Source organism: Eufriesea mexicana, unplaced genomic scaffold (assembly GCF_001483705.2).
Source record: "Eufriesea mexicana isolate 0111107269 unplaced genomic scaffold, ASM148370v2 scaffold1453, whole genome shotgun sequence".
NCBI classification, from domain to species: Eukaryota; Metazoa; Arthropoda; class Insecta; order Hymenoptera; family Apidae; genus Eufriesea; species Eufriesea mexicana.
Window position 1 is genome coordinate 259,091 of NW_016909567.1, and position 15,506 is coordinate 274,596.

Below are 15,506 nucleotides of genomic sequence, written 5' to 3' on the forward strand. Positions count from 1 at the left end.
GTAGCGTAAACGCACTCGCGGCTCGCGCGAGCGGATATAATGACGCCGACGCAAGTTTTCACTGTGTTATGGGGAAACCTCGAAGCTCCATGGGAACGGGCGGTGCAATTTGTCGTCGATGGGTGTTGATGGTGCTACGCCTCTTGCCAAATTGCTATTACGCGCGAGGACGTATTGCGAAACGATTCAGCTCGTCCTTGGACGCTTATTGATAATTGCGATCCCGTTCGGTAACCATGCGTGTTTGTTTTACCACGTTTGGAAGGAAGTTGTAGTTTGACTCACGTGTCACTGATGTATCACGCTTGGATACTCTACTTTCGCTCACTGTAAGCGATTGATCTTCTTAGAAATGTCATATATAAAAGCGTGACATACTATGAAACACTGAAATTCGTCTTTGGATACCTATTCGTCGTCTAATTAATATTTCGTGTAATGTTACGTAATGTAATGTAATTCCACGTGTCTTTTTATGGTATATTTCGAAGAGTTACAATCTGACTGATTTATAATTGAATTAAATCTGAGTTTTCCCGTTTCATCACTGTAGACCTAAACCTTTTATTCCAAAAATACGGTAGTTATACGAAAGAAGTTATTATTTACGAATTTCATATTATATATAATAATAAAATTTTGCCACGCGTATTGTGGAATGCTGAAATTTCCCTTTAGACGTTTATTGCGTAATTAGAATCTCAATTACCAATCTCGCGAGTTTGTTCTGGTATATTTCGAAGGGAGTTATAGTCTGACTGATCTGTGATTGGCCTATGAAATTTGGAATTTTGAAATAATATGAAATTCCACGTATCTGAATACCCATTGCGCATCTGCTAGTGAAAAGCAAACTGGGTTAAACTAAAGTTCCAGCATGCAGAAACTTTTGAACATGGAGCGGATTACTTTACCGATTTCACTACAGGCAAAGAATTTCACGAATTCATTGGTGAATGCGAATAATTAAATATTTGACTCGCCTGATTTCCCGAGGGACACGAAACATTTTCGCTGGAGTCTTGAAAAAAGGCACGAACTGGATGGTGACGAGTTCGACATTGCTGAAGACTCGCTACCATCTGCCTTGCTAACAGATAATTGGCTGCAAGAGCCGGTGAAGTTCTCGCACGAACGTCGAATCATCGAAATGATGTTTTCTCGAATGATCTTCGGATATTTTTTCCTGCTTCGTTACTGACAGACGGAAATTCGGTCGTTCACTGTATGCTATTGACACAACTGTCGATAAATATCGATGCAGCTGACAAGCGTAATATGTGCTGGGAAGAGAGCGTGATTTACTGTGACACTCATATAGATATAAAGTTCTCGTACTTCGAAGGAGATACGTGGATTCGTGTTTGCCTTCCTAAGCAGATTTAGAGACAAACTAACAAAACTCGTATACAGTGGATTACTTCTGACTTTCTTAGGAATATTTCCTAATCCTACAACTACGATCCTGATCAATGTACCTTTGCATGTACCGATGACCAATGTACCAATGTTCAACTACGATTTGCAATTTTATTTCAATTTCAAGGAAGACTATACTTGACACATAACAATATTACATATATAAGAATCATCGAGCTAATTAAATTTAGAAATTATTCTAAAAATAATACATTTTTCTATTCTACTGTATTTTATTTTCTTCTTCTATTTTATTTTCTTTTGCTAAAAAATTTTATTCAATTCTCTATTCTCGTTCAAATTCTCTTATGCATCACACGTTTTGTATGAACAGTAGTAGAGGAAGTATTGGTCCCTTGGTTAAAATAATTTACCCTAATCCTAATATCTAATATGAATCAATTAAAACGCAGATTTTAGCCAGAAGACTGACCAAATGCAAACATAATTAAAATATAAGTTGCACCTACTGCCCAATTACTGTACTCTGCCAAACTTCCATAAGCCTCTCGAACTATTTCATAATTCCGAAAGAACTGGCCAGCATCTGGATGATCTGTATCAAGCAAAATAATTCACAGAGTTAACGATAATCCCAGTTCCATCGATTTAGGAGAATCCTCGTGAAGCCTATCTTAATCATCCTACTCAAGAGAACCTCTGTATCCTTCATTTTCCCAATTGAGTCGTACCACTGTCCTACATACAGCAATATTATTGCCAAGCAACAAGTAAGTACTTTCGCTGGCTATATCGCTGAAAGGCAGAGCGTGGAAGAGCGATATCGAGAGGATCCATATATGGACGCCGGAGTACAGGTGCTCCACATGTATAATCCACTGGTTAAAGCACGGCAACAATTATGGTTTCAAGGCTATTCTGGGAAAGAGTTACAGATTTATTTAGAGATTTCACGAGCAGCTGTATCCAGAGCGTGGCAGCTGATACGGGAACGATCGCGGTGCTTCGATGCCCACGGCGTGCCTGTGTATCGACGTGGCATCTGAACGGATACGAGTCGGCCTTGTTCCGACGAATTCTTCGGGAAACGAAACACTTGCCGCGATAAACTTGCGTTCCCACAGGTACAACAAAAGAGGTTTATGAATGTACTCGGCGAACAACTGGCGCGCAGAGACGAAAAAGGGAAGCTGTTAGCGAGCATTCTCGTAGAATAAGCGCTCGCGTAGGTGCACTATGACAATGATGGAAAAGAATTCAGAAAATGCAACTGTACCGTGTATGGAGACTGGGGTAGGTATTGTTCATGGGCTATTTTGTCAGCGAGTAATTTTAATGCTTCGATACCGAGGGATATATCGACTTCTTTCTTTTTCACTATGCTCTTCTGGGGGTAGCTTAAGCTTCGATATACAGACAGGGTGGAAATAAACCCCCGATATGGTTTTTGGACACCGAGGAACTTGAAAAATAAGTTTTCCATCTTTTAATACCGAATTGAGAATATTTATTATTCTCTCCTCTGACAACTAGGTATATAGAATTGGAGGATCACGAAATTAGAACAAATGGAAGTTCAATGGACTCAGCTTCGTCGCTGATAAAATCACTAATAAAATCCTAGATTTTTAAAAACTTGACATTAACTTAGAATTATTAAAACAAATTGCAGGTGATAAAGTCTGCCTAAGAAGAAACAATAAAATTCGGTACTTTTAAAATAATTAACAACGAATCCAGGAGTTTATCTTCATTTCTATGGCACTGTAATTACCAACAGGAATATTCGATATTAAATTATGCAAAATTCTATTTACGTTACCGCATATATTCGCTACAGCTGTCGTTCGACACGCGTGTATTACAAAATATGGTTAAATTATGCCAATATCGTTCGGCTGACTGAAGGAAAGAATCGCCGATACGGATTAAAAGATCGCAGCTCGTGCAGCAGCGAGCTTCCAATCGTGGATAATTGTGTCTAGGCTAGGAAGAAATACGCGTATTTCGCGTTAATGTCCGTCAAGTCAAGGTGCTGACTTGGCGTTCTGTCGACGTTCTCGCAGGGTCAGACGCTTCAACGACCTGTCAACTGCACACGTTATTCTCCGAGGCTATCCCACGTTTAGGTTAACGATTCAAACTTAAGCCGCGCGTGAACTGACGTCGCAATCTGACTTTTAGGGAATTTCCTCAGGAGTTATTAGGTCTTGCGCGATCCATTTTGTCCCTAGCTGAGTCTCGTATCGCGTACCAATTTGTCTCACGGTTTTTCACTGTCATTCAGGAAACACGTCGTCTAATGACGGAGCGAAATCCGTAGCGAAATAATTAGCAGGGTCTTCGTGATCCTTACACTTGGAAGCAAAATTCAAGAGTCAGCGGATTTACACATGCAGGTATGTATCAATGAATGCATGTTGCATGACATACTTGGAGCAGTCAGAGAACGAAACTGGATAAATATTTTGGACAGAAGAAAATGTTTTTTAATCGTGGTATCCTATGAGAATTAACGATGCGAACTTGGAAAATTAATATTATAGCACTCGGCTGAAGATGGGAAGCTGTGAGACGAAAATATAATATCACAACTCGTCACGCGACATCTAATCATCCCCTAAGAATGATTATTCCATCCACCGGCAAACAAGCACAAGTAGAATAGCCTAGTTGCACTCGGAAAGAAACCTATCGTGTTCCTATAAAACCGAACATTAGGGAATAAACCGAGACGCCGGAATGGTTGAGCGTGTAACGAGAGCAACGTTTGCGCCACAATTTCTGGCACGTTTATTACGTCTTAAGCGGAAATGCAGCAACGGGAAATGGAATTTTCGTGGCCCCGTTAAATACCCTACACGCCAACCTGTCATGCATTTCAGCCGGTAGACACTGATTCAAAGCTGGTCATTTGGTAATCCAGCCTTGTTATACGAGCGTTCGCGTTCATAAAACCACGAGCAGAGAGAACTGCACCACGGGATTACGTGACATCTTACGTTGCGACCGAATCACCCGCGTGAACCCGCGACACGTTGCCTTATTAAAGGTCCACCTAAAAACGTGTGTACTTACGTACAGCCTCGACCAACGACACTGAGGAATCGTTGGAACCGGTCGATGGACTGTTCGTATCGAACGAGTGGTATCTGGTGCTGAATAAATCATTTAATAAACAGAGAAGGAACGAGGCGAACGAACCATCGGGACCGTAAAAGCAACGAAAAACCGCGGCATTTGGTGACATTTATCGTTATCCCTTTACGAGGAGTTATCACGGGAGGCGTAACGATACATTGACTTTTAATGCGGCATCAACGAAATTTACGAGTCGCATTCGTCAAACGAAATACGACGCTTCGCGGAGATTAGATCGCGTCTACCCCACACGAATAATCGGATTACGAGTGAAAAAGTCTCCTATTTCGTGGACAGAAGTAAGTGGTCCTCTTATTAGCTTCCAACGACATCGGATTTTCCTTCCCCAGTGCTATATCGCATTTCTGGAACTTGGATTCGCGAATTCAAGTCAGTAACGCGCGGCTGGCTACTTTGGATACGAGATTACTATTATTAACTACTTGTTAGATGGAGGATTGATTTGTAACAATGGTAAGTGAATCAGCAAAAGTGATTCGTGAGAATAGTCTATAGAAGGTAAGAAGTACTATGTACTTCGCGTGAGATGATCATATTTCATAATATTCTATACAATTTTAGATTCTTCGCCATTTTATGATCACTATACTCTCAGAATGCAATTTCTATCTGAGATGGCTTAATAAGCTTGATAACCCTCATAAGAAATATCCTGTGAATATCACACAAATTGTGATATTGTATAATATTATTTTTAATGTTGTATAATGTTTGTGGATTATCCTTAATTCTAGAGCTTCCTTTTAACACAGCTTCTATACTACGGGGGATGAATTAATCATTTTATAGGGTAGTTAAGTGTAAATGCATGGTGATCTGTGATTCTTTCATCCCGATATTCCGATATTAATTACACCATTTTGGATTACAATTGTGTCTCATGAAAATGAGACACGAATGAGAAAAATGACATGGAAATTGTTGTTATCATAATTTCAAGACATCTGTTGTAAGAAGAAATTGGAAGAGGATCACAAGAGGAATGTCGAAATGAAATATCGAAAGCAAGATTAATAGCTTATTTATATTTAACCACTGGTTTAATCCACATAGAAGTTCACCTAGTTAATGCCCCTTTGTTACCTAGACAGCTCGAATGTAGCTATTCGTGGCATGCATAACTCGTAATCACGTTGCGTCTTGTTTCAAGTGCGGTTTGTGTAATCGGACAATTCTGAATTAAACATGCATTATGCGGAATGCGGCAAATGAAATTGTCAATTTGGTATATAATTTTAGCCTTAATCGTTGCTTGCGAACTTAAATATGTATATGGTAATCCAACAGTTCTGAGGAACAGGTTGCAAATGATTCTTCATCCCCTAATCAGTTATTCCTAGTGTTCCTATACATCTTCCAAGATAACGTCCTGGTATTACCTAAGTTTTTCCTGCTCTACATTTTACAATTCCCTGTTTGCAAAGTGTATACGAGTTTACATAAATAACAAATAACGTCAATTACTCAAGCAAAATTACATGGAAATTACTTTCAAAATTTCAACTTTCTACGAAACCCAGTAAAAAGTTGTGAAAGAGATTAAAATGTGACATTTTCAACCTTGAAACAATTGTATAGGAAAATTTTTTTTATTAAGACACTTTAGACATTACCAAGTACTTAGAATAGTGTCTACTCTAGTATTCGCAAGTTTGGGATAATTATCTGGACAATTACCTAAATAATTATTTGCGATTTTCAAGAATTCAACTGGGACAAAGAAGAAAATAAATATGGAAGAAACATTTAATAGAAGAAAAATCAACCCTTTGCACACTTAGTCACCACTTACAATTAGCAAAAATATAAAGCTAATAATAAGTTTCAAATAACGTGACAATCTGGACAATTACCTAAATAATTATTTGTGATTTTCAAGCATTCAAATAGCACAAAGAAGAAAATAAATATGGAAGAAACAATAGAAGAAAAATTAACCTTTTGCACACTCGGTCACCACATAGAATTAGCAAAAATATAAAGCCAATATTCAGTTTTAAATAACGAGAAATAAGATTCAAGAAATATTGAAATAAAACAATTTTGTCAAATCATCTTCGAGTTACTACAATACATTTCTGCAGGAACAAAATCTACAAGTAGTAAAGCTTAACACTAACCACCTTTAGCAAACCTAGCTCTGCAAATTAGAAGGCAAATCGTACATTAAAATTGGCAAAAATGCAAACAACACTGGTGGAATTACATACTCTACGCTCTAATAAGACTCATCTACTCAATTTCTTCTACTTCCACTGAAACAACTATGAAAAGTACATCGGTACATCTTATTCTCTATACTCGACAGAAATTTATAAAAATAAAATAGAAAAATTGCGAGTAAGGACCATGTTGCAGATTGGAACACACGCATGTACCAGGTGTTCGAGGCTGGAATCAAACTGCGAGTATCATTTATAGGAAGCTGATATAAAACGATAAACGTGGCAAGTCTCTCGCATTATACCCGCACCTTGGCTTCTCTCTTCTCTTCTTTTTCTCACTCTTCTCCACCCTAACTCTTCCACAGGTTTGCTCCTTTTTCCGCGTCTCGCCGCCACCTCTCTCGCAGCGCGTTGCATTTTTTCCACGTCCTTTTTGCCCCTTGCACACTCGTCAGTCTCGTTTACGATCGCTTAAGTGGAGCGACCATGAAAATTAATCGCGCCCGCTCAGGGTAATGAAGTCTTCAAGCGGCCGGCTGCTCGAGCGTAGGTAAAAATGTTTCTTGCGTGCCGGCACCCGCTCGCGATCATGCTTCTCCGATGCCGAACCAAACGACGAGGCTTCGTGCGTCGAGGGATCAGGCTCTAACGAGCGGCTTGGGATCTTCAGTCGCGATCGAAATAGGATACTATATACGTGTTACTGACTTTTTCTCATCTTTTTACTCCTTCTTTTACATCTTTCAAAGTCTGATACCGGCGTCTCGTAGGGTTTAACGATTTACGGTCCTGCGAGATGTTTGGTACGAGATGTGGAGTAATTAGGGTTGGTAAATGACTAGATGTGGATTTGAAAAATTTGCGAGTAAGGGAAGAAATGTTACGTTTGTCGAAGCATTAACAAAGTGGATAATTTATCAGAGAAGTAAGCAAAGGAAAATATTTGGAGAAAGAAGAATATTCGAAGTACTGAATCACCCTTGGCGAACGAGTCACATCCACATAAGCAAAGGAAAATATTTGGAGAAAGAAGAATATTTGGAGAAAGAAGAATATTCGAAGTACTGAATCACCCTTGGCGAACGAGTCACATCCACAAGCGCTACATCACCATAGTACACTTTATTATTACCCGGTGCTACAGCCATTCAATAATCAAACGCAAAATACAGGATCGAACCTTCGTAAAGTCGGTCGTAACGCGGTCGTAACGTTGCACCCTCTTGGCCGTAGCTGACTTCGCGATCAAACAACCCCCGGACTGTATTTTCCACCGATGCTTCGACGCTTTATCGTCGCGTCGTTAACACACAGGAAGCTTTACAGAGAGAAAAAAAGCACGCGCGTGGGCCTCGAAACGTCCGGAATGCGTTATTTACATCCACCGTTCGGCAGTTCCGGCGAGATTAAATAATTTGCGAGAGTCGCGGCAGTCGTGGCACGAGTATGGACCGCGTAAAATTTCACGGCCGACACCTTCGTCCCCTGTTTATCCGCGAACTCTGCTTGCCGCGCGTAGCTTTACGAGGGTTATAAAAAATGATTTCGATTCGTCTGTAGGCAACCGATAAATTTCCCAGCCCCCGGCGAGAGCCGCTTCCGTCGCTGAAAATTGCTCCCACGGAAGATCGTCGGAGTCTCGAACTTGTTTCCTCTCTTCGTTCGATATTTTCACCTTCGCCAGAGCTGCGAGAAGGGTGGCTGGCTCGGTTGGTTCGCTGGTTTCTTCGGGGTTGCTTGCTTATCGAGCGTTTCCCTTAATCGAATAGTTAAAATGATTCAGCCTGTGACCCCTGAGCTACGCGAAGACTCCGCCAGTTGCGACCTGGTGTTTTCACCCTGGCCTAGAGGGAAGAAATTGCGAAGAGGGTCGACTGATGGGCTGGCCTGTACCAGGTGTTGCGACAGTTACTTTTAAAGGGGTTACTTTCGAGGTTACTGCCGCGAACTATGCCCGTTCACCCGTGTACGTGCACTTCGCCACCCTCGCAAGTCCCTCAGAAATTATTATACGATGCAGTTTCGCGAGCATCCCATTTTCTGCTCAACGTTTTCTTAATAGCCGACCGAAACACGCGGCTGCCCTGCAAAAATACGACAACGAGAGCCGTGTATCGACGATAGGATTAGGGAAAACCGTACGACGGCTTTTAAGGCCTAGGTGGTAAAAGGGAAGTGCACAGCGTCTTGTAATATTCGGTCTAGGGCAACGTGATTCTGTTCTGTTCTTACGGCTTGCGATCGACCAAGTCGACGTTCAGCCTCCTGTTGATTTCAGTGAAAATAATTCTCCCAGCCGAGCGTTCTAATGCATTAGAATATCATGAACGACGTTAACGTAGTAACCGAAGTTCGCTAATTCTGACTCTAGTAGCTACTCGTGTGTAATTTCCGTTACACGTTTCACTTATTCTGCAAAATAATTCCATCCTCGCGTTAAAAATGTTAAAAATTCAAATTTCTAATTAGAAGTACATCGATTCCCGTGTAACTAGAAATACGAAAGCCCTGATATTAACAATTTGAAAAATTCAAAGTTCGAATTAAAAATAATTCTATTTTCACGTGAGCTAAAACATTAAAGTAATAAAATTAATAATGTAAAAAATTCCAAGTTCTAATTAGAAACATTCTCGGTGGCTTTAATTAGTCACGAACAGCCACACTCTGACCCCGTAGATATCAGTTTCAAAAATGAAGCATGAAAGCCGGTTTTGATTAAATTCCATGCCAAAAGCCCAATATTTTTGATGATAGCGACTACGCGGTGTTGAAATTTTATTAAACTTTTCGTGCTGGCAAAAAAAGAGTTGCCGGGTCGTTGAAAATACATCGAGAGTGGGTGCCGCTTTTTCGAAACAGAGATCCAATCCTTTTGTTCCTCAGCGACAATTATGTATACACGCCTGCGCGTTAGCACGACGAGACGCATAAAATATTCGTGTACTCGGAGTTTCAGAGTCGCGTGGAGCAATCGAAAAACGTAGGAACGTTTCAGCGAACTGGATCTAACGACTCGGTCTATTCGATGCGAGGAACAAGAAGCTAGAAGAACGCTAGGAGGTTCGCATGCAGTATGCATGTAAGATGTTTCTCTTTGAACAACCCTATAGCCGTGTCTCCTCTCTCCAATTTCCGCTGAGACCGGGGATAAGAAAAAAGGAGGAAAACGACGAAGAAGAGAGGAGGGGAACGGTGTGCTATTCACCGCGACCACTCTGAAAAATTTAGCTCCGCGTAACGAGTGTAAGCTGAGTAGATGAGGTCATAGTTGGCAGTTTTTTCGTTCGCGACAAGAAAGTACATACTATCGTCTGGCCATTTCCGGTGAATCGTCTGTTCATCTTCGCGCTTTTAGTTCACGGTCGTCGATATTAATTTTCACCGAGTTCAACGAACGATTATGAAAGCATCTTTCACGAGGAGATGGAACATAACAAGGTTAGAAGGTTGACAAAGCGCGTGTTCCTTTTCTGAATGACAGACCTGGCTGAGACAGATAGTCCTGAGGAATTGGAAAAAGGCTTGGAAAAATATTTTCCTTCGATTCTAATTTTTAGATTCTCTTCTAACGCAGGTCACGGTTTAATTTCTTCGGTATACGGAAGACGACAGTGACAGTCGTCAGACTGGTGTTCGTCAAATATGAAAGAACAGGTACACTTGACCTAGCGACGAGATAGTTGAAGTGTAGCCTTCAGCGACAGTCATTATTCATAACTGGTGTTTGCATCACTTGCATCTTAATAAAGTTCTTACCTATTAATTTTGCAGCGTGTTCCACAACTTTGTCCTCTTTAATAAATCATTACTCAGAATTTCAAATTGCCTCGGTATCACGCGCTTTACATTACGAATTTTAAACAATATCTAATTTCTTAAGATATTCTACGAAGTAGTATATTTAAGGTGATTTACCCTTTACATAATTATCTATTTCACCTCGTAAGAGGAATCACGAGACGTTACAGTGCACCAAAAATCAGAAACCTGATAGATGCGAACGATGTCTGGATACTATTTCTAACTCATCGAATTCTGAAAAAGCTCGTAATTATTTCTTGACTCTCTAGACGTCTCGTGTGATGTGGAATAAAGCTGCGTGACATTTAGACGTCAATGTAAATTGGCAGTCACGCGTAGAAAACCATGGAGAGTTGATCTTCGTGTGTATAGTGTATCGTGTACCACCGTGTCTGCAAGGTAGCTTGATCCCCGATGGGGAACCGCACTGAAAAGCGGGAAGAGCACTTTGAACTGCGTCTTCGACGTAAGTCAAGCATACCGAAATGACGTCCCTTCAACGTTAAAATTCCAAGACACCATCGAGTGTGCTTCCCATTGGCTTTTCAATTTTTACGCCCTTCATGCCACGTACTTTACCCCATTCTTTCGTCCGCTTCATTTGGGACATAAAACGGTCCCATTTCTCGAATAAGAGCAATTATCTATTTCGCGAATAACGGTTGGTAGACGAAGTAGGACAAAATGGAGGCGATGAAGCAAGGAATCTGGAGAAATATTGTGCGAAATTTTTCACGTTAAAATTCTCAGATTTTTCATAGAGGTATACGTACAGGTAACTCCAATTAATCAGCAAAAAATTAATGAACCAATCACGGCTGAAGAGGAATTACTGCACTTCCGTTGAACAGTTTATTCGTTGAGTAATAGACGAGTAGAGTAATAGTCTCAGTAGGAAGCCTTTGCACTGCCTGCTCTGCTAATTATTAACACATGATACTATCCCTCGCTTCAACTAAACGCATGCTATCAATTTGCAGAATCTTTAACGTTAAATATCCTCGTATGTACCCTACGTTAATGTAAACGTTCAGTTGAACATGTTTATCATTCATCTATAATTATTGAACACAGAAAATTAATCATAAGAACCACTTCTACATATGATCGTGTTATTATATCTCTAACCTATTGCATTTTAACACGTCGATTGCCATGGTGGTCATCAGTGATCAGCATTTGTCTCCTCAGTCACCAGTATCCAGCGATACTAATTTTTTAAATTTATATTTGTTTTATTCTAACCAATTTTTGTATATTTGAGCAACGCGAATAAATAGAGAACTTTGAAAAGAAGACATTAATAATTTACACCATTTTTTCCCATATTGTTTGATAATTCATCGTTACATCGTAAGAATAATGGGAATTTTATCGTGGCACCCTGAGCATAGCATATAAAAAGTGCATGGCAATCAAAGTGTTAAAAAGCACAGAAGCTTTAGAGGAGACACGAGTATGACATTTGACAAATGGAAAGTTAGCGCAAGTATGCTTATCCTCCCCGAAATCTTTGAAAAATTATTTTCCAGGTAATAAGAACTACCTGTGTAGAAGAAATTGTTAAAAAATTGATAACGAAGAATTTGCATCTAGAATCCATTTTCTAAAACCTCGAGTACAGTCGCAGGAATGAAAGTGATGAAATTTTATCCAGTTTACACTCAATTAACCGAATTTCGTTAGAGCTGCATCTACACGTCGATGCGGTTTATGTAGGAATTTCATACGACTAGATAATCTTCTCCAAGATTCGACAAAGTGGTCTCCAATTATCGAAGCTTACAGGAACATAACGATGCGATTTCGCGTGGCATTCCGCCTCTTGCCGGTCTTTCGGTACATCCAAAGAGTCGAGCAAACTCTCTTCGTATCCGTTCACGGTAGACTGGCCACAAGAACGAAACTGATTGGTCGTTAATCCCCTGGCTTTTCCCTCGGATTCACGTTTTTTTCCCCGCTTCGAGGATGAATTCGTCAGTAATTGGGTATAAATCACCGTGCTCGCCTTCGCGGCACCAGATTTCACGGTGCTTTTGTATTCGTCACATCATTAGGAGACATTATGCTCGCCATATTGGACGACGACTGACCGTGGAAGAATATGTGCAGTTTGCTTGAATACGTTTGTTCCTATTGATACAAGGTATCGTAAATTAAACGTCTGACGTTACTCAACTTGCACTTCCAACGATGCACACCGTATATGCATGGAGAATTTTCTTGTAATCCCTGCTATACTCGAGCCTAATTTCTTTTCCTTTCGTGCGAGGAATAATTATTACCATAATTGTATTTTGAAATATATAGTTATTTGGTATGAAAGATACAGCAAGAAATAGTACACTTGAAGGAAGCGCAAATGACGATATTAATGGCAATATAATATGTAAATTAATTACTGCATTCATTAATTACTGATAACGTCATTAACCGCGTTCTATGAGCGATTTATGTAGGACATTTTTATAAATTAAAACCTAAAGTACGGAATATAATTTGAACGAGGATAATAAATACAAAGGGAATATTCATTCGAATAATTAGCACGTCTTATGAGATTTTCGTTAATGTAATTCGTATTAAAGGTAGCTATTTTCATGAAGGTGAGCATTCCAATAGAGAGAATTTTATCTCGGTTCCCTGCAATCTCGTAATCGGGACGCGAATGCGATGTGTCTCCGATCTTTCCATTTTGGTTTCATCGTCAAACGCGTATGTTAAAAAAGGAAGATCGCCTTTGGCAAATAACGATTAATCCTCTCCAACGGAATCCTTCTTTACGGTTTTCCTTTTTCCAACAGACTACTTTTTATTCCGCGACTAATGGATCTCTTTTCTTGAAACTTTTTTCGGCCTCGCTTTCGCCTCGTCAGCGCGAGCATGAGAAAATAAAAACAGTAGCCTCGCAGAATCCAGAAAAGTGTCGATTATTCGGGCGTCGATTAATGAAGATGTCGATTACCCGAAGACGCATTATCTGGAAGAGCAATTATGGCGCGGAAAAGCGGATTAAATATACATCGACGACGAATCAAATAACGTCGCTCAAAATTATCTATATCTCGGCACACATTACCCATGCCGTTCTAAGACAAGTTATATCTGCTCTACAAGGCTTTGCTTTTAATATTTCGCAAAGTGTTTAATATTCCACGGTGCACTTCGCAAAGAATACCTTCCAAAATAATATACTTGCCTGTTCTCCATTACCGATAACAAAAATCGATAGCTATTTTAAGAAACTCTCTTTTGCATTTACAAATGCTCGAGTTTAAAGAACGAACGTCTTAAGAAAAGTCGAGAGTATTTAATTAATTATTTGGTTATTAAGGATTAAAATGATACAAGTATTTCTTCAAATAAAACAACTGACGAAGCAGTTCGGGGTGTACATCACTGAAAGCGACGAAATTTCGAAAAAATCTTTTATTGTACGTACTGTGTACGTACGTGCTGTGCAACAGCAAAAATCTTACGAAGAAATAAGCACAATGAATTTCCCTGGAACAAAGTTTACGATAAGTACTTAGCGAAATTACCTTAATATTCTAACTCATTGGTTACACGTTCAATTTAAGTTTGTTTGCATAAAATTCTGCAAACTTTAATTCAGTATTAATCTTTTTTCGATTAGGAAGTATCCAGCCACCATTGATCTAGAGAATTATCCTCAGATACTAATCTCTTTCAAAAAAATCATTCTCCAAAGATAAAGACATTGCATGGGTAAAGAGCTTTAAAATCCTAGTGTGTCTGACAGCCAGAACATATGTTCAACTTCAACTATCTACTCCCCTACCACAAATAATCTCGAAAGAGATAAAGTCAACCGAAAAGACACGGGCCCCATGTGAACTGCATAATTCCACTGAGCTCGATCAAGGAATCAGAATTATACGAGACTAAGCAACACGATGAACTCCCAAGTAGTACCTATACATATTTCCAAAAGACAGAGACGTCAGCTAGATAGTCGAGAATGCCAGTTTATTGCTCGGCCAGCGAGCTGCAGAGGCATAAATACGCAGGCAGGGTTCACGAGAGAAGAGAACGGTCGCGAGGATTTAAAGTTTCTCGATGCTCCGCGTAAAAATCTCCCATAGGCCAGGTGCACCTCTCATACGGGTATGTAAATCATCTTTGCCCCGAGGCACGCGTCCGGCCTACCCTCTACTCCACCTCTTGCACCGTTCCACGACTTATCGCTGGTATTAACGCTCGCTACAACGGAACGAGGAGAAGCGGAGGCAGGGTCGCGACCTTCGGCCATTAAAGCCGAAACACATATTTTCAGCTTTCGTAACAGCCCCCGGGGGACGACGGCGATGCTTGTTTCTAGGTTTGTTGTCATTCATGTTCCACGTGGAGCCACGGGGTGCCCGGCGGGGGTCTACGGGCCACACACGCTCAAAGGCACCGATCCTGGGGCCCACTGCCGACCCTTTCCACTCTGTCTCTCTCGATGCTCGACAACCGTTTACCTGGTACTCCCCCGGGACGCCTTCTTGGACCACGATCCTCGACTTTCGGATGTACCAGTGCTTTTTCATTGCAGGCTTTAATCTTGATTGATCGGTGGCTACTAATCCCGGGATCGTTAAGTGTTGGATTTTATCCGGCTACCATCGACTCCAGACCATCGACTGGCGCGTGGTTCTAGTGGGCCGATGAACTGTGAAACTGGGATTTTGTTTCTGGAATTTCTTAATTTCCAAGTTGGATGGACGTGATGCAGTAGGTACGTATTGTAGGGATGAAACGAATGCAGTCCTTTACTTGTTATTTGTTATCTTTGAAATACGTAATAGTTAATAATCATCATTAATGCTGCTGTGTGAGAGAATATATACATCGATCCAATCCTCTGTGCGACCTCTGCTCCTCAACCCTACAGTATGTTATCCTCATTGCTGCAATGCTATTTGTGCAACACTGTTATTATTACAGAATTATAGTAGCAGTAGTATAATGTAACTACAGAAATAACTAGAC